The sequence below is a fragment of the Adiantum capillus-veneris genome, chromosome 5 (genome assembly GCF_014529385.1).
Source record: "Adiantum capillus-veneris isolate H3 chromosome 5, ASM1452938v2, whole genome shotgun sequence".
Classification (NCBI taxonomy): domain Eukaryota; kingdom Viridiplantae; phylum Streptophyta; class Polypodiopsida; order Polypodiales; family Pteridaceae; genus Adiantum; species Adiantum capillus-veneris.
The window spans coordinates 173,574,336-173,592,652 of record NC_140935.1 but is presented as its reverse complement, the minus strand read 5'-3'; the positions used below and the strand labels follow the sequence as shown (position 1 = coordinate 173,592,652).

Genomic DNA, 18,317 nt, shown 5'->3' with positions numbered 1-18,317 from the left:
CATTGTTTCCATTGGACTTGGTGGATATGATTGTACACGAAACAAATAGGTATGCATTAGAAAAGAGACAACGAGCTTTATGTAAGCATGGCTCCACAAGAAGGTGTAGTGACCTTGATAGACATGGATTTTTGCGGTTTCTTGGAGTGTCTCTTGGTATGGCTTTGCAGTATATGCCTGACAAAAATTATTATTGGAAAGGGGAGACATGTGGAGTGATGCACTATCCAAATTATGCTGAGAAAATGGGTCAGATAGAGTACCAGCAAACCAAACATTTTTTGCATGTAAGAGATAATGTGCAAAGGCCACTTGTAAGAGGCACTAGAGAGCACAAGTTGTGGCAGATCTTGCCATTGGAAGAAATATTGAATGCTACCTTCCAACTGCATTACAATTGTGGGAAGAATGTAATTGTGGATGAGCAAATAATACCTTCCAAATGCAAGTTGAATCCTTGTAGGGTATATAATCCCAAGAAGCCACAAAAAATTGGCATATAGTTATGGAATTTATGCGACTCGGAGACTGGCTATAACTACTTCTTTCGTGTGTATGACAAGTCACCATGCCAAGAGTTTTCTTATCATGTTGTTTCCATGCTTGTAAATGATTTGAAACAAAAAGGTCATTATGCATTCTTTGACAGATGGTTTACATCAGCCAAGCTCTTGATGCATTTGACAAATGAGGGCTATGGGGCTACAAGTACATACATGACAAACATGAATAATTTTCCGGATGCAAGCATGTTGTATCTTGACCGTTGTGACCGTGGTTCATCTCGTTTTGCATATGATGCAAAGAGAGGTCTTCTTGCATGCGGATGGATGGACAAAAAGGCGATATTTTTTGCTTCCAATGTCTATGGTATGAGAGAAGGGGAAGTTATGAGGCAAGTTCTAAGTGGCCACAACGTTTCACTTGCTTGTATAGAGTTAGTGATTCAATACAATAAGTCCAAAGCTGGGTGTGATGTCTTTGGCAGTATGGTGCTCGGACATGGGTATAGTCTAGAGACTACTATACATGGTTGGAAGTGGTGGCATGTGCTATTTTGGGGGATGCTAGATTCTATTTTGGCAAATGCATACATTATTTGGAAAGGTATTCATGGAAAAAAAAATGCCAGTCGATTTGAGTTTATGGTGAGACTACATGAACAATTGGTTGATAATCATTTTGCAGAGAATGTTGCACCTAGAAAAGCAGAGTTTTACCAAACACCGAGCGAAGTTTTCCGAGCAACCTATAGTCCGAGCGAGTCTCTTAATTGGTGAGCCTCCTATATATTACCATTATGCTTTTACACTTCCATCAGCCTATGTAAACATTTTGTTGGTAAGGTCACACAAGGCCTCCCTCTAAGTCCCAGCCTCTTGCAACATTTGTAGTTCATGATGGCTTACCTTTGAAAGATTGTGAGCTACAAATAGTTCTACACAACAAAAATTTGAGATGTATTGTATTTCTAACGAGCTAAATTTGAGAAATCCAAAGGCTAGATTTGGGCTTTCGATTAAGAAAACATTCAAATTTTACAAGTGTTAGTGTAAAATCAGCTAATGCTTCAAATTTAACCTTAAATTGGGAGGATTTCAAATAGTATTTATTAAAGCTAGTGGTGTACTCTATTTTCAATGGCCTCAATTGAGAAATATCGGTTGGGAGCTTGCCCTTGAGAAAAGTGTTAACAATTATGAGTTTTAGTGTAAAAACGAGAAAATGCTTCAAATTTTAACTTAAAACCCAGAGCTTTTCAAGTGTGCACCCTTTTCTATATCAATGGGGAATGTGCCTTCTTTTGACCCTGGTTGATTTTTCTTTTGGGAAAATTATAGAACTGTCATGATATTTTTAATGAAAATTATCTTTAGGAGCATGCATCGCCACGCTCTGCTAGAGTGAGAGCACGTGATAGAGAGAGATAGACAGAGATAGAGAGAGAGAGAGAGAGAGAGAGAGAGAGAGAGAGAGAGAGAGGGAGGGACAAAGAGAGTGTGTGTTTGTGTGTGATAACTTCAACATGACTGGAGAAAAGCTTGGTTCAGTTTATCCAAAGCCTCCTCAAGCGTGCTTGGGGGGGGTCTCAAAAATAAGGGAGAAGGTTAGTGAAACCTTCTCAAATTTTTTCCCAAAAGGCTTTAGGCCTGTTCACTTCAGTTGCAAAAGGAAAAGAATAATCTCTATTGACCTTGCGCACCATTTTATATAAGGAGTGCAGGACTCAGTGAGACTCCATATTCATTTTTTCAAAGTAATTGTCCAATGCCAAGAGGCTGGACAAATTAGAATGCTTTAAAATCCTTCAATCTAGATAACGTACACTCTGTGTGTGCATGTGTGTTTTCTCATGTGCCTCGAGAGGTGTTCAAAAGATGCAGTGACAACAAATCTGCACACACTAGCAAGTTACGGTAGAATGTGAGATGATGTCCCCCTCACAAAAAAAAAACAACTCTTCCAAGTTCCATCCTCTAGTTTGAATAAACTTTCTTGTGTCAACTTGTGTGGCTTTACTTCTATTGGTTTTCGTCCTTAAACCTTAATTCAAACAGGTTCTTTTATTCTTTTATGCTAGGCATATTGAGCTACTACGGTCCTTGTGTGAACAGGAGCTCAAACCTTTATTCAAATAGGTTCTTTTCTTCTTTTATGCTAGGAGTATTGAGTTACTACGGCCCTTGTACTGTGAACAGGAGGGTGGAATGTAGTGTTCAAGAAAAGTGTGCCTTAGCTCAGCCTTATAATAGAGAAGGAGAAAATCCACTTGAAAAGTTTAAGAAAATAGAGTTAAGTTGCAAAACATGTAGGTTAAATTTCCTCAATGCATTTACTCAAACAATGGTGGAATGCAAGGATAAGGAACCTCGTCTAAAACTGGCTCTCCTTGCACTCAGTGTTGGCGGACTCCACATGTGTTGCCAACTTTACAGCACACATGTGTTGCAACTCATCTTCCCCAATGGTTTCTATTCGGCAGCGTTTCTGTCGTGACCCATGGCTGCCATCTAAACTACCTTCAAGGGTGCATGCAGGCGAGTGGAGAGAGAGAGAGAGAGAGAGAGAGAGAGAGAGAGAGAGAGAGAGAGAGTCTCTTGTCCCCAACGGTTTGTATTCGGTAATGTTTCTATTGCGACACCTACCTGCCATCTAATTGCTTGCAAGGGTGCACACTGATGTGTGGTGTGTGTGTGTGTGTGTGTGTGTGTGTGTGTGTGTGTGTGTGTGTGTGTGTGTGTGTGTGTGTGTGTGTGTGTGTGTGTGTGTGTGTGTGTGTGAGAGAGAGAGAGAGAGAGACAAAGAGAGACAGAGAGGCTCTCGCGGTGGTCTGTATTCGGAAATGTTTTTGCCACGACACATGACTGCCATCTAAACTGCACTATCTAAAGTACCTTCAAGGGTGCACGTCGACGCGCAGTGGTAGAGAGAGAGAAAGAATAGAGGAGGCAGCATTGGGCAAGCAGAAGCAGAAGAAATGGAGCAAGGAAAAGCAGAAGGAGAAGGTCCATAATATTATGGTTTTATTTGATGAGGTTACTTATGATAAGCTTCTTTCTGAGGTTCCAAAGTACAACCTTATTACCCCATCCATCCTATCAGATCGATCAAGGATGAATTGGTCACTTTCTTGCAAAGCTATTAGGGACTTGATGGCCATAGGCACCATATTTAGGCTTGTAGCTGCTCATCAGTGTTCATGAAAAATCATTTTTCCAAACACACAAAATTCCTTTCCTTGAATTTTCCAAGAGGAAATTCTAGCAAATTAGGTTATCTTTTTGGGTTTTTGCACTATTTTTCTCTATTTTGGTGCAGAATTCTCCTTTTCCTCTTTCTCTCAACCAACATATTTAAAATTGAAAACGGCACGATATTAAGTTGAGACAAAGGTTACTGGCTGCGTAAGAAAATATCCCAAGAGACTTTTAATATCTATTACTGGCGGCGTAAGAAACTATCCCAAGAGACTATGAGATGAGGAGAGTTGAACTCAAGACCTGTCATTCAAGAGGGAAATGGCATAACCAATCTACCACACTTGGGTGATTGAAAAGCTATACCATTTTACTCTTTCTATTATCGCACACACACCCCGGAAACTATCCCAAGAGACCTTAAAGATCTCGACAAGCCTTGAACGTGCGAGAGAGAGAGAGAGAGAGAGAGAGAGAGAGAGAGAGAGAGAGAGAGAGAGAGAGAGAGAGAGAGAGAGAGAGAGAGAGAGAGAGAGAGAGAGAAATCATGCGATATTGCATGGTGCGACAAGTGAGAATAGAGAGACAGGTTCGTGCTTGAAGCGACGATGGCAGGTGGGGGCATGGGAGTGCAGAAGAATAACTTCATCGAGAAATTATGGGCTACCAATCGAGAGAATCTGAAGCTGTATTTTAAATTCGATCGTCGCAACGCCGCCCTCATACTCTCGTTCCCATCGTCGTCTATAAGAGCATTGTTGTAGAACAACACAAACATGACTTGGACTACAACATGAAACCCACAAAATTCCTGTGATTTCAAAAGGCCACCTTTTTGAGCCTTGGAACACTGCTGGAAGGCCAGGGGAAGGTTGCCATAAGTTTATTTTTGAGTGCTGCAGCATTAGGTGAATGCTTTCAGTGCTATAACTGGATGGTATGAAAGCGTGCATTTATGGAACTCTTGTTAATTAATTCATAATGTTGCAGCTTCTCTCTCACAAAAAAAAAGAACCAGCCTTGAATTGTCGTAACGTGCGCACGCCGGCGCGCGGTGCTAGAGAGAGAGAGAGAGAGAGAGAGAGAGAGAGAGAGAGAGAGAGAGAGAGAGAGAGAGAGAGAGAGAGAGATAGAGAGAGAGAACCTCTTGCTGACAACGTCTTATGCCTCCAAACTTGCTACGGCCAGTCCAAAGGACTCTTCAACCGCCTCAAGGCTCCCGTTTTACGGCTTGAGTTTGATCAGCGTGCAGTTCATCTGCAAACTGAATGATATCCGGCTACCAGCTGCCAACAGGTCAACGAGGTGTGGCCTTTTAAATTGGACTCATACTCGTGGTCGACGTTGTGGGAACATACGGGCCGCAAATATTATACGGGTCTGTGTTGGACGGCCAAGGCTAGCTGACGTTGGATGCATAATGGCTTCCATGTATTGTTCTCGAGGAAGCCGATTAACGTGATTATGTACTGGAACATGTATGTTTGCGCGAGCAGTACTGGCGCGATATGTGTCGTTTTGCATCATGGTCGTGCCTTGATTGTACAAGCTCTGATCTCTACAGAATAGTAAACAAAACGTGCTTCATTCGCTCCGAACATTAATCAAACGAACCAACCAAACAAACGAACTTGTCCATATTGTTCTGTTGTAGTCTGTGTTGTTCTACAGCATTACGATGATACGCAACAATGAGATCATAGGCATGCATTTCTTGGCTAAGAGGGCGGCCACATACGCCTCATAAGATGGAGGCATTTAAATGGCAGCCTCCACTCAGAGCGGGCGTGATATGAGATGGTTGCAGTTACATAGGATTCACAGTAGCCGGTTTTATGCTTTAATAGTCTCCAAACGTTTGGTGTTGGTTGTAAAAAGGGCCCACGGCAAGCTGAAACAGGAGCGTCAAATTGGTAGCTGCCGATGAAGGAGGCGCATCGTAGCTTTGGAGGGTGGTTCAACCACCCTCTACACTAGAGGTGATCTAAAGATGAAGCAACCTGCCAGCTCATCCATGTATGGCATATGAGAACGCAGCCGCCCCCTTTTTTCACCCGGGCTTAGAGGTGGTTTTATCAGGCCTATGTGAAGGCAGTCTTACACATAGTCGGTGATTGTCGGTCCTATGGGGGGATGCTCAAGGGCATTAATAGGATCTTTCCTTGGGTCCGACACCCACCGTTCGATGGTTCATCACATGCAGCAAACAAGTCTGATTCTGATTGGGCCTTCCGACGCCAAAGGATGCCATCAAAAAGCCCTTATCGCATTTAGCTACATGCAAGAGCATTGGCCTAGACTCATCAACACCTATACGGTTGGTCTTCATTCTGATGCATGCAGCCAATCATGGGAAGACAGGGGCGTGGTGGCCCGTGGGGTAAGCTGCAGGCTGCGCTTTTTTGCCAAACTAGCTTGCGAACGGCTCATTTGCGCAGAAGTCTCTTGATCTCGACTACGATATGGATGACGAGCTTGACAACAACAACAATGCCACCTCCCTATCCCTCCTCAACCTAATGAGGGAAACCCACAATCCAAGAAGGCTTCACCCCGCCGATGATGATCCTGCTTATTGAGCCTAGTGCAATAATTCAATGTTGTTCTTCATTCACGGGGGGTCCACAATTCTTTGGCCGGCCCAAAACTTTTGAATTTTGTGGCCTTTGTTGCCGCAACCAGCTACTTTCATCAGACAGATCAAGACCTCCACCTCTTTTTTGGTGTTGGAAATTGTAATCATGGGTAACTTTGTACTTTGATTGTTTAGAAACTTTTTGTCTTACTTATATAAGTATTGGTGCGATTTGTTAAAAGAGAGGGAGAGAGAGAGAGAGAGAGAGAGAGAGAGAGAGGGGGGGGGGGGGGGGGGGGGGGGGGGGGGGGGATTTAGTGTGTGTGTGTGTGGGCATGTGTTTTCTCATGTGCCTTGAATTGCCTTCAAGGGCATACACCGACACGTGGTACTAGAGAGAGAGAGAGAGAGAGAGAGAGAGAGAGAGAGAGAGAGAGAGAGAGAGAGAGAGTCTCCAACATGACATTGAAAAAAGCGCAATAGTAGGCCCGTGACTTGCCAGGATGTATGCCGCATGCGGATCCACCAAGAAGATTTTAAAAGATTTACACTATCATCCACATTATTCATTCCCATAGTGATCGCGATAACACAATCTCAACACAATGAACTTTGAAGGTAGGAGGTGTTATGGTTTTGGAATGATATCTGGCTTCGTGAAGAATCTGTCCTAGCTTCATGAAGGCGGTGCAAGTGGTGAATCCTAAGGGGCACATGGAAAAGAATAAACAATTCAAAGAGGCACAATTGGCACAAGGGTGAAGAATCCTAAGGGGCATAGGCTGTATGAGAGGGAAGAATCCACAGTGATACAAATTAATCCCACAACTATATCTCCTAGTAGATGGTGTCTCTTGCAGCTAGTGTTAGTAGATCCTAAGGGGCATAGGCTGTATGAGAGGGAAGAATCCAGAGTGATACAAATTAAGCCCACAACTATATCTCCTAGTAGATGGTGTCTCTTGCAGCTAGTGTTAGTAGATGGGAAAGCACTATGTGCATGTCTACATCACAACAAATAAGGGGGTGCCCCACAATCACTGTGATGGTCCCTTCTCTTTGCAACCAGCCTACAAATGAGCTACTCTTGCAAATATGACGAAGGCATCAAATGAAATCTTGATGCAAGACAAAGATTGTTTACCTACTCTACACGCATGGTCAAGTTGTGTATCTTGAGCCCTTGATCAACCTCCAAATTGGAGGAAAGTTCAAGTTAAAAGTAGACCTACGAGTTAGAATTACAACATTCTATCTAGATTTTGAGCATGATTTGAAGAATAATAAAATTAGGAAATTATTCAAATTTTGACATAGCAATTGATTAGTTTTTAGTATGCCCTTGTTTTCTTCAATTACAAAAGTGTGTTTTTGGCAAGCCCTGCTGGCTGGGACACCATTTAAAACCACTATTATTGGTATGTGCCCATGCAATTTTATTTGAGAGGGTCATGTTCAAGAAAGTCGGTTATTCTCTTTCGCCTAAACCACTGAGCTTCCTCCTTGTAAACATGCAAACAAGAAGTATAAGTAAAAAGTTACAAATTTGTAGGATTTTTGAACTATTTTTTATATATTTTATCAATTTTTATGCCCTTTCAAATGTTTGTAGTCCACTAATCTTGACATGATGCTGATATACTTCACAATGTGGAGATAATAGAGGGAGGAATGATGGATTCTTGTGACAGAATTACTCACCCTATTAGTAGAGGCAACAAGCTTGCACCCACACGAAACCTAGTTGTGAATCCAGTAGAATGTTATGATGTTAAAAAAAAAAAACCAAGAGAATGAGGAGCTCTTTTTTATAAGAGATTTTGTCAAAACTATTTTGTTTCTGTTAGCGTGGATCTACCCTTGTGTTCTAATACTATTTTTTTTTCTTTTTAGCTATTTTCCATGGGCCCTACATTTGTAACTACAGCTAAAATAGGAAAAGTTATTCTTTTTTATGGGAGCGTTCTACCAATGCTCTAAGAAAGGGGTTTCTAGTTTTACACAATTCAAATTGGTCTAAAATTGAGAAAGAGGTTTCTAGAATGGACACAATAAAAGTGTTTGTAGAACTCATGCTTGTGAAAAATTGCTAGTATCTTTATAATTGTTTATTATAGTCCTTATGCTATTATAGTCCATAGCAAAGATTTCTATTTTACAGCCATCACTAGCTCATTAGACTTGCATATTAGAGTATTTGCAACTCATGGAAAGTCGTCCTGAAGTTGCATACATTGTAATAACACTATATCTTTCTATTGACATGTCACAAAATTTAAACTTTGGCCATTGCCAGCTTAGTGTCTACATATTAGTGATTGTATATATATAAGCTCCAGTAGAACATTGATATCACATGAAAAATAACACCTCTACCCGCTCCCTTGGTTTGTGTGCTAAAAATTAAGATATCTCCTTGCTATTTTGTTATTGTAGCTTACTCTTTTGCTCGGTTTAGAGATTTCTCGGAAAATCTTGCTCGGAGTTAGGGATCCTTGAGAAAAGCGTTGTATGTGGGTGGTCCAATGGATGGCACACATAGTGAAGATGAGCTCAAAGGCCAGTCACTATTGTTATGTATGTGCAATTGAAAGAAAGAGGCATTTACGTGATGGGAATGAAGTGTTGGGATCAAAGCCCTCAAGAACAGTTTATGGTTGTCCTAAATATAAGAAATTCTTATGCGTGGATCCATGCTTCTCAAAGTATCATGCAATGGTAGGATATGGTCGCATGGGTGTAAGTATAAAGCGAGTTGTGCGATCATATAATTACCCTGTGGAAGTTTGACATCAAGTTATGCATATTTTTGTATGGGTTTTGTCCTTGAATGTAGCTTGCTTTATTGTGTTTCCATTGGAGTGGACATCGTGCTATATTATCCTTCATTGAAATCCATTATTATGATTCTGTATTTCTCATTCATCTGCTCATTATATATAGCAATGGCCACGTGCTGCCAAGTGTGCAGTTTTTTAGTTGTTGTTTTGGTAATCACAGTCAGAAGAAATGATTTTTTTCATTGTGAAAATGATTTTTCTTATGAACAATATTAGTCGATTCAATTTCGCTAACTTGTATAAAGGTCATGTGAATTTATTGCTTGTGCAATTGATTTTTTTCCAAGCCAAAGAATGTGCATTCGTAAAAGTTAGCTTGCTGTTTCATACCATTTCATGTTTGGGATGCTTTATGTAAAGGTCCTCTTATATTTTTTGGGGTGTTCAAATTTTCTTTGCAACACTCTCTCCAAAGGAACTTGTCAAATCATCTATGGTAGAGATGCGCAACATTGGCAGGAGAGGAGATGCCTAATTGGATGAGTGGCTACAGATTAAAGAAATATCTTCTTCCGTGACACCAGAAGAGCTCCAAACAACACATGAGGCAGCTCAACACAGAAGTTGAGCCCACGTCATTTAGGAACAGGCACAGCAAGAAGCCATAATCAAAATACTAAAGCGGAAGGAACAAGAAAACCTTCAGTGAAAGGCCCAACAGAGCAATTGTATCAACTCCCCTCCAATAACATCCATACAAACTGAGGCTACATGGTTAGGTGGAATTTGATTTATGCATTATGCTACAACTTGCAGATGGCACCACCGAGCGTGCATTAGTGGACGCTAGGGCAAGAGCAAATGTTTTCAACTACTCAACTTTCAAGAAATTAACAAGTGGCCACAACAAAGGCACAATGAACATTCTTGGACATGTAAATTTACCATTAATGGTTGATGGCACAATTTATCCTCATCAGTTTCATGTAGTCGAGGATAAGGATCTTAACAAAGCAATTATTTTGGGAGTGCCATGGATGCGCACTTATCAAGCCACACCTAATTGGCATGATAATACTTTGCAGCTCAGGCAAGATGACTAGTCTTTCGCCACATCCTTTGTACAAACAGACTATGTATGGGAACCTCTTCAATTAACACCTGATGGAATCCAGCGAGGTTCTCCAACGGAGGTCAAAAAAATTTGGGTAAAAAAGTCCATTATGCAAACTAATCAGAAGAAATTATGGATACCCAAGCGACAAGGCAATGCTAGCCCACCCACAATGCATCAATAGAAACCAGACCTCGCCAAACCGACCAAGGTTTTTGTCAAGCAACCTAGGCCAATCCAATCTCAATATTGACAAGTAAAACAGGTCAAGTGGGTATGGAAACCAAAACAAAGTAGCTCATCGAATGCCTCACCAATGAAGACCACATCCAAGCAATTTCAGTGGCGACCAAAACAGAGCCCTCAATCACAAAACAAGGTAAAGTCACAACTTCAGGAGGCCACTATCCAACATAGAGTGCATTTTCTACAATTACTTTTGTTCGGACCATGCAGCTTCACCATAGCCTCGCCATCGAAAACCACTAAACTTATTGTTCAAAACCCATCTCTTGCACAACATTTTGTTACCACATGCATATCCTTGATTTGCATCACAAAGCCAGAAGATATGGCTATGCATAGACACATACTTCGTTCCCATGCACTTTGACACATGTTCGTCTGCGGCGACTCACTCTAGGAAGGGGGGAAAATGCAGCAAGATTATCATTTTGTATATATTAGCATCATTCGTTTTCTTTTTCTTTTCTTTTCCTTTAACAGTTTTTCAAACCTTTTTAACTCTTAGCAAGCATAATCAGGAGCCATATTCACACCATCTAAATGCCAGGTTAAGAATATGTATGTATGAGAGATTACACTAATTTTGACAAAATTTTGGCCAACTAATAATAATTATAACTAATTTTCCTTTACTAAAAAGCTAAAAACGACAAATAATCAACAAAAAATAATAAGTTGAGCCAAGAAAGTTGGAAATGACTTTTGAAAGCAAACGTCAAAACTTCAAAGCAAGGGTTTCGAACATGGCAAATATGGAAAGATTCAGCACACGACAGATTTTGAGCCAACTTCCAAAGGATCAAAACTGCAGATTGAAGGCCATTTGTCATATAAATATCAGAATGAAGAACTGTTTGAACTACAGGTGATATGAACAGCAAGATATGATCAAATGGAGGTAAGTATGAATGGGGAATTTCGGGTAGATTGGGAATATATAGCCAAATGGGGCAACATAAGCTCATTGCATTCAGAGAGGGAGAGAGACAGAGCCACAAAAGCATAGGGTTTTGCGCTTTGTTTCTACCCACTACGACCACCTTGGTATCTCTTACTACACCGGATATGACAGGTATAATCATTAACCCTACAAGAACATTTGTGTATGTCCCATACTGCACAAACAACACCAAAACAATAGATCAGAGCAGATCAAAGTCGCAAAATCTGCAATTTTTCAAGGCCAATGTGAGACTTCAAAACTCACCCAAAACCAAAAACTTTTCATCAGCAGATTCTTGGTAGTAGCTGGCAGAATCAGGTAGTGCAAAAATAACTGCAAAATGTGGTGGAACATGGATCGCTATCCATGTTCCCCAAACCCAAAAATAAGAAAAATTTACACAGAAGCTACCCCACAGGCCTAGGAACAACCTCCCCTAGTTGAAATTGCAAGATGCTTCCCAACATGGATCGGGATCCATGTATCTTTTTGCTAAAATCAGGGTAGGAGTGGTTCACTAGTTGGGGGATGCAAAATTATGAGACTAACCATACAAAAATAGTCACAAAAGGGCTTTTAAAATCATCAAGTCCTCATGGTTGGTTACTTTCAGTCTGCAAATAGTCTTTTGGCAGTAATCAAGGGAAAGATGGTCTGTTTCTAACAAAAAACTCATGGGTTAGGGTTAGGAGAAGAGTATGAAGCTACCCCATAGGCCAGAGCAGCAAATGGAACTTTTTAGGACTCTATTCCCAAACCAACTGAAACAGAAGGAAGTCCGGAAGAAAGCGGAAGACAATCATCAAAGAAATGTAACTTAAAGATGTAATTAGGCTCAAAGCAAAGCAAGAAAGTACCTACAAATTTGAGAAAATTGTTGGGACCAATTTTACCTACTAGTTCCGCCATATAATCATCAGCATCCTCAAACTCATGGAGAACTGAGTGAGCTGCAAGATGCAAAGCCTTTAGTTTACTTACAAAATGTCATGGCTACATTTTCTCCTTACAAAAATTGAAAATGTTGTCATTGATCTTCCATGCACTTATTTTTCTTGTTCAAGAGCCCTTGACTTGCATCAATAACGCTTATAGCTCATGTTGCATACACAGTCTAGAAATGGTAGTATTGTCTCCCTTATCCTAGTGCACACACCCCCACACACCACATAGAGATTGTTCCATCTCCCCCTTCTGTACTCTACTATAGTTGGTACACACAGAGAAAAATGGCCAAGTATTCCTACAACTATAACCATGCACAAAGGTGCACCTTCCCCATCCCACTAACACGGTTCACCTTCTGCAATGGTAGAAAGTGAACCATGTATTGGGTCTACGATAGCTTACCCAATATGCATCACAACTTATTCCTCTTGTTGGACACTAGTAGTTGTGTGCAATGTGAACCATGTATTGGGTCTACAATAGCATACCCAATATGCACCACAAATTCTTCCTCTTGTTGGACACTGGTAGCTGCGTGCAATGTGAACCTTGTGTGCATTGCAGGGGCTTGCAGGTTGCTGACATTCTCATCTTTGACATGATAGTTCCTCAACTCTCTAGAATGTCATTGTCTTCTATTATCCTTGAACCTCCTTGCTTTGTTGTTATGGCCCTGGTCATGATATGACATCTATTGCTTATTCTAGTGGTATGGGACACTAGAATATGTTGTATGTGGATGATGAAAGGCATAGCCAAATTAGTATGTTTTAGTTTGTGAGGTTCTTTTTTTTATACATGATGTTTCTATTCTAACCACTATTTTTCACATTCATGACTTGCACATTAGTAACATAGCAGTTGAGTGTAGTTTCTTGTTTGATTGAGGTATGTAATGGAACTTGAGTGACATTTATTTGTTGCAGGCAGTTGATATGTGGCAGAAGCATAATTGATCTAAGGGGTATGAATTGATAGTTGATTTATGGACATTTAATTATAAAGATCTCTCTATGAACAATGGCCAATTTTATGTCCGAGTGGATATTTGTACATTGAGAATACGTGCAAGAAGGAAATGCTCACTTTTGCATGGGGGAAGATTGTACAATTAGTGCCTTGCATCTCTTCTTGTCTCCTCTTATCTCATTCCCCTCTATGCATGTGTAACACTTCCCTCTAGGAGGTGCATTTTCATGAGGCTCTTGTGCTCTCTCTCACTCTCTATCCTTCTTTGATTATGTATCATATCAGATATTGTGTACATGTGATTCATCAAGTATGTAATTTGTGGGTTCTATTGCTCCAAGCATGATATTTTGTGTATTTTGCACGCTTATTATTCTCTCTATTTGTAGAATGTGTATCCACTCCACCGATTGATACTCTCACTTATGATGTTATCCCAAAATTAAAATCTAATAGGGCCTCAATCATCTCCATGAATTATCTTGTATATCTTGCCTATAAAGGGTTTATCTAAAGGTGTGGGCTCTCTTTTTAGCATTTTTAACTCTTAAATCTCTTTCTCTTTCTATCTGCATCTCTCACCTTTTCTCTTTAGCTATGATGTCTCACTACCTGCACCCACAATAGTTTTCCTCAATTGGTATTAGAGACCTATTTCCTTGGCAGTTCATAGAGGCAACATACAAGGCGACTACAACAATTGGCATATTTAACTCAAGAGACTATTACAAGCCATCAAGAACAAGAATCCTAATCACCCTTGAGCCTCACACATGGTAAGTCTCTTGTTTGGAGGTCTCTTCCATCTTGTAGCGTCAACCTTGCTACCACCTTCATAGTGTAAGATCATTGCTACAATTGGCACAAGAGGGAGGCAGCATTAGCAAAAATTTGCAAATTTTTAGTGTTGCTACTCAAGTGCACAACATTCCAAGAAAATTGTGTGTGTGTGTGTGTGTGTGTGTGTGTGTGTGTGTGTGTGTGTGTGTGTGTGTGTGTGTGTGTGTGTGTGTGTGTGTGTGTGTGTGTGTGTGTGTGTGTGTGTGTGTGTGTGTGTGTGTGTGTGTGTGTGTGTACTACTGTGTTAAATTTATACTTATACACAAGCGAACATAAAAGTTCAAAAGACAGCTGGCTTTAGACAAAGGATAGAGATTAGCACAAAATTGACTCAGTCTTTGCTTCATTTTTTGTACATCAAAGTGAGAATGAAGTATCATTCCAATGAATTTATAAATGAGATAAAAGAATATATGGTTCTACAGTCGAGGAAGCCAGGTACTTTAGTGCTAGACAACAACTAAGCCAAAAAAGATCCTAAGTAAAGTTAGAATTCTTACCCGCATCCATATAAACAAGACAACATATTTTCTAGCCTTGAATACGTATTATAGGTGTCAATGAACCTATCAGTTGTTATCCATGTCCTACTTAAAATCTTTTTAACTTAAACCTAACATCCATGTAGTGTTAAATAGCAGCAAGTATCCATTCTCTGAACAAATGATATAAAGTTGTCACAAATTTTCTTTTGGGGTGAGAAGTCCAATACCCCTCCTGATCAAGTATAAATTGTATTTGTTTTTTATTTTTTTCAAAGATTAGTTTTAAATTGAGATCAAAAGGCCATGACCCCTTCTGATCTACATAAGATCTTTATAATAGGTTGTAAAAGTATTAAGGTTAGTAGTTACCCCATATTTTTTCAAGGTATACATATTTAATTAGATTAAGTTTTGATCAGAAGACCATCACCCCTTCTCATCCAAGTGTTTTACCCATTTTAAGACATGAAGACTTTTTGCCAAACCTCATCAGGTTTTCACAGGTTTTTGTTACACAAAAAATGAAGTCTAAGATTTCATACATGTGTCGCATGCATGAACTTTATTCAACTAGTTCTAACAAGATAATTTTGAATATCAATTAAGTATGAGTGATCAATAAATGCCAAAGTTGAAACTTTAACTGACAGTCACAACAATTGGGCAATACCGTATCATTACTGGGTCAATGAATGCTAAGGTGGTACACCTTTTGTGGTTAAAAACCAAAGCTTGAATGCTTGTGCTTTTTAGCACTTGTAAACCTTATACTTTTCAAATCCCAAAGGGACAATGATGAACAGATTGGAAACGTGGCCCAACTTACCTACCACAAGCGAGAGAGAGAGAGAGAGAGAGAGAGAGAGAGAGAGAGAGAGAGAGAGAGAGAGAGAGAGAGAGAGAGAGAATCAGAGAGTGTGAGAGAGAGAGAGACTAAGTAGAATCTCAAAAAAGATAGCTCTCACAAGAACGAAAGCACCATGGATGTTGAGAAGCACAGTGCCTACAGAATTAGGAGCTGAGGTGCACAGAACAGTAGGACCTTGAAAATAGGGGAGACAAAATTTAGGATTGAGTGCATTCCATTGTCATGGGAAAGAAGAGTATTACGGCAATAGGTACTTGGCACATTTTGTGACTTTGCGGTGCAGGTTTATGGGTTGCATGTGAGGTATTTTGTGTGTGAAGCAGGTGGTCATTGGCATGCCCCAAAATCAAATATTCACACCAAGGAAAATTCCGTTGCAGTAAGGAGGAGTTCCATAAGGAATATGGTCTTATCCTTGTTGGTGGGTCTCTATGACAATTGAGCGACAATTGAGCGACAATGATGTGCTCAAAGGCATGTGGCTCACCGTGTTCAAAGCGTCCTGAGGAAGAAGTCCAAAGGTACATTGTAAAACAATGAAACCAAAGTTTTATGAGTCATTCATGCTGCAACACCATAAGGTTTACCATGAGCCTCCCATAAATTACAATGTTTACATTTCCTATGCTTGTGCTTTTGTTCTAGAAAATTGCACAGCTGGTAGCACAACTTGGAAGAGCCCAACAAAGAAGAAAGACTAGGAAAGAAAACCTATTGTTGCTTGGGCCGTGTTCGTTGAAGAATTTGTGGCCAATGTCATTAAAAAAGGCACTTATGCCCAAAAAGTTGACAGGTGGAGAGAGGCCAATGAGGCCACACAAGTTGCGACATCACCTCTACTCAATGTGAAACTTGAAGGGAATCATGTGGTAGAGTAAACGGCCACTGTAAATGTGGATTTGCAAGACCATATATTGGCATCAAAGAAAATGGTTAGCACCTTCAGTGATAGGGTTCATGAGAAGAAAGAGCAGCTGTAGAGAATGAATGTAGACTTTGAGGTAGCAGAGACAAACAGACAGGAAGGTCTCTCGGATGGTGTAGCTATATTTCAAAAGAATCTGAGAGATTCTCAGTGCCAATTGGAAGCAATAGAGGCATCGGGTGAAACTGCAACCACAAAGGAACTCTAAGACTTTGTGCTAACCTTAAAGCTGCAAAGGAAGTTTCACAGCTTCTAGGAGCTTCAGATTTTCTTGACTATGAGAAGCGTGCAACAATTTTCCAGGCAGAGAGGGATAGGGTGCAAGAATTTCATGACTAGGATGTCTACAAGCTGGAGTTCTGCAAACACATACTTAAAATGCTCGGGCAAAATTATGTGCATACAATTCATCCATTTCCCCCGTCTAACAGTCATAGATCAAAGTTGTCTCATCATCGAAGAAGTTTCTACATCTTGTGGCTTGGGATTTCCTGACAATGAGGTAGTGGGTGTTTGTCATTCTTATGTTTTTCACATCTATGTGGAATTCGCTTAGTTGCCAAGAAGTCTCTATTAGCTGGTGTGTTCATTTGCAAACCTGGTTTGCTTTAATACATAGTAGATTGAACCTAGACATTAGTGGGGGGAGCACCTAGTGACATAGAAATGATCTTATCACTGGTAGAAACTTCCCATAGAGTGGTCATAACCATTTTGGTACTAGTGGAATCCACATTAGACCTGCTAAAAAGGATCCTTGAATTGATAATTGTAAGCTTGGTATAAGTAGAAAGCACCATCAGATCTTCTAGCAACCTCAATTGCCTACACCATAAAGCAATGAAGGCTTAGGTAAAAACCAATGACCTAGTAGAAACTAGTCTAGGAACCACACCAGCATATTATTTCTACCATTGTAATGATAGTAACTACTAGACTGCACCTGGGAATTGGTAGGAGGAGCACCTAGTGGCATATAATTGGTAGAAACCACCCATGGAGTAGTAGAAACCATTCTAGCATTGGTGGAGTCCAGGTCCTTGGAATGATAAACCATAAGCTTGAGATAAGTAGAAATCACCAGTAGACCTGCTAGAAACCACAATTTCCTATGCTATATCTTTCTGCCTTATATACCTAGGGTAAAAATATGCAATGTCCAAGTGCCCAAGGCCTCTAGGGCTTCACCACTTACTAAATCTGCAATCTAGGCACACTAATTGACCTGTTCTTTATAGCTTGGAACTCCCATTGAGCCTTTAACACATTAAAATATTACAATGGCTTGAAATAAATTGAGAATTTACAATACATGACCATTTTGGGAAAATGTGGAAAATGTGTAACTCCCAACTTTACTGCTTCTTTATGTTGATCTTTGATGTGCATCTATAAGGCTTGGACTTTAGCATATTTCGTTAACTGACATTGACTGAGTTAACATTCCCCCCTTCCAATTTAAGTGCCTGTCCTCGGGCACTGTTGAAAAGTGTCCGTGGAGGCTGTGGAAGGTTTCTGATTGGTTGTTGATGGGCTGATCGTCTTCATTTGTCATTGGATTTGTTCATGAGGTTCAATTTGTTGCAGCGTCTTGATTGGTCCAAATATGTATGTTGTGAGAGATAATGTTGCATTTTTCCATTGTAATATCATAATGAAGAGGCTTCTGTTTATTTATGAAAAGTATGTACAAAGGAAGTAGAATGATGAGGTTCTAAGTTAGGGTCTAATACCTGGATGACCAAATGGAAAAAACCCAATGGGAAAAAAGTTCCTTTCTTATACGTGCATTATTGGGTACTTATTAGCATTGGAAATATTAATAAAGTACTCAAGGGATTATTTGTTGATAGATATGGAATTTAAAAAGGCAGCAAATATGAGAGGGTAGCATGATGGAACATTGGCTTGCTTGTTGTAGTCCAC

General features: G+C 40.2%; 1 pseudogene; it reads left to right on the top strand.

Annotated features, from left to right (window-relative positions):
- The first annotated feature begins 7,724 nt into the window (after window positions 1-7,724).
- On the top strand, window positions 7,725-16,730 carry LOC147458575 (uncharacterized; annotated as a pseudogene).
- Window positions 16,731-18,317: the final 1,587 nt, after the last annotated feature.